This window comes from Montipora capricornis, chromosome 10 (genome assembly GCF_036669925.1).
Source record: "Montipora capricornis isolate CH-2021 chromosome 10, ASM3666992v2, whole genome shotgun sequence".
NCBI lineage: Eukaryota > Metazoa > Cnidaria > Anthozoa > Scleractinia > Acroporidae > Montipora > Montipora capricornis.
In genome coordinates, this window is record NC_090892.1 from 44868764 (window position 1) to 44871263 (window position 2500).

Sequence of the window (2500 nt, forward strand, 5' to 3'; positions counted from 1 at the left end):
ACAGAGTGAGATCTGGGTACGAGAGTACCCCAGAGCTGCTCAGTGCGGAAACGAAACACTACTTAGTTTTTTTTTTTGTTTCCTCAGAAACGTTACGTATCTATTTTGATTTCAGGATAAAATATTTACACAGTGAGGTCAGGAGCTCACGAGCTTCTGGTGAGGTGTAGTGACCAATTAAACTAGAGTTTGTAATGGCTGTTACTACAGTTGAGCCCACGTCTCAGCGGTGTTAATTTCAGAAGGCACGAAAACGAGGTTTTCGGGACAAAACAAGAATTTCTTATTCTCGACTGTTTTCTTCGCTTTTTTTCCCGAGTAATTTGAGATTTTCTGGCCTCATTTTATCGTGGACAGTATGGAAAGGCACTGTATAGCAGCATATGGATGTGTTTGTAGGCGCCGAGGTAGTGTTACGGTGTCAGAACAGAGACTGATCATGATATTTCGGCTGGTCTCTCATATACCGGAGCCGAAGTAATTAATGTCCATGAAACAAAAGAATAAAGCAAACATAACAATACATAATTAGCAAGGCTTAATCGGAACATAAGTCCGGTATATGAAAAGTCTACTCGATATTTTAACACGCACAGTTTATTTCGGAATTTCCTGGAACTTGCTGTAGCAATAAAGAACTTGAACTCTTCAATGCGAAACAGGAAATAGAAGTTAATGAAAGTTAATTCCGTAAGCCCTGTGGCTGAGTGTTCTTGTGCATTCTTACGTCTTCTTATGTGGTTCGAACGTAGCTTGAACATACAATGAACAGAAAAGTACCAAAATAACATTCTAAACTGTCATCTGAGGCTAATCACGCGATAAAGGAAAATCGAATAAAGAACAAATAAAAGGTGCATCTCGGAGGAACTTTAACGATAAAACAGAAATGTTACTCTACACAAAACTGTAAGATTCTGAACTTATTTATCTCTGATGATTCCTTAGAATTTTGAGTAGTCTCAGGTATATCAAGGACTGGGCCATCTAATCCGTAGTCAAAAAGTGAGGGGGTGGGTAATCTTGAAAATGGTTCACACAGTTTGGACAAAACTTGGTGGCAGGTTACATCCCCACTTAACAGATTTTTAAGATTTTTGTTTTACTTGAAATATGTCACGTGACCAAATAACAGACCACTTCCGATTTAATTTTGAAAGATTCTGCAGACAGGGAAAAACGTTGCTTTATCAATTTTTGTTCTGTAGTTTTACTACCTACCCAAGAACCGTACCCAATGTAATTGGAACGGTTGTCAAACCATGCTGTTTAAGTAGCATGTATAAAGTTACATTAGTGACAGTTCTTTGGTCACGTGACTTGGACATGCATTTCGATTACATTGGGTATGGTACTTGGGTAAGTAGTAAGACTGCAATAAACTGTTGATAAAGTGCCGTCCTTCCCCGTCTGCAGAAGACTTAAAACCTAAACCGGGAGTGGGCTGTTAATTGGTCACGTCATTGGGTGCCATGGCAACAACACTCATAACTAAACTTACTTTGGGCAGTCGTTTACCATGACTGAGCTAGAACCCTTTTGCACGCTTGTTTCTCCAGATAGACTACTCCTGGAAGTTTTACACTAGTTAAAAACTGACCCACTCCTTAATATACCTGAGATGAGAGATGATCTCTTGCTTTGAGACCATAAAAGGACTGAGTCGTGCTGTGAGGGCTAGGTATCATTGAGTTACTTTTAAAGAAAAATAACGAATTATTTGAGTACATGCAAGAAACGTGAGACCTCTCACGAAGCCATATATACATTATTGGGCGTGCGAAAACCTAACAGCAGTGTTAAAGTAACAACCCCAAATGTGCGAAACTATTGAGGGAAGCTTCCATTCATCAGCTGTAGTTTCTCTTCTTCTGAGAAAAACGATAATTCTGGATAGGAGCTCATAATATTTTTCGTATTTCGCGCGCTAAGTCTCTTACTCTTCTCTCAATCAATCGGATGTTAACCCGAAAGTCTCGCTTCCGCGAGCTCTAAAACGGACACTGCTGAAACCGTGAATACCTAAACATCCAAAAGCAATTTGTGCCTGATTTCAAGCCGAAGGGGACCAGATACGAGTCTATAAAATATAAGACAACTATTGATCCACATAGTCAGAAAGAGCACACCAAGATTTACAAAATCCCAAAGTTTGGTGTTAATCGGGATAATTTTGACTAAGATACAACCATTTAAATACGACAAAATTTGTCAAAATAGACAAAATTTTGACGTTTTAAAATGGCTGTATCTCGCTTAATATTCGGTCTATTAACACGAAACTTAGGGATTTTGTAAAGCTAGTCGCACACTTTCTGATTTTGTGGATCAATTCTTGGATTTCACATGACGTCACGGCCGCCATGTTGGTGTCCCCTAACAATGAAATGGCGGCCATGTTGGTGTCCCGATCCAATCCTCCTGGAATTGAAAGCTATTGTTATAATAACGTCTTCTTTTGTCTTCGTTGAAAAACATGGCTGTTGATCACGTGAGTGAA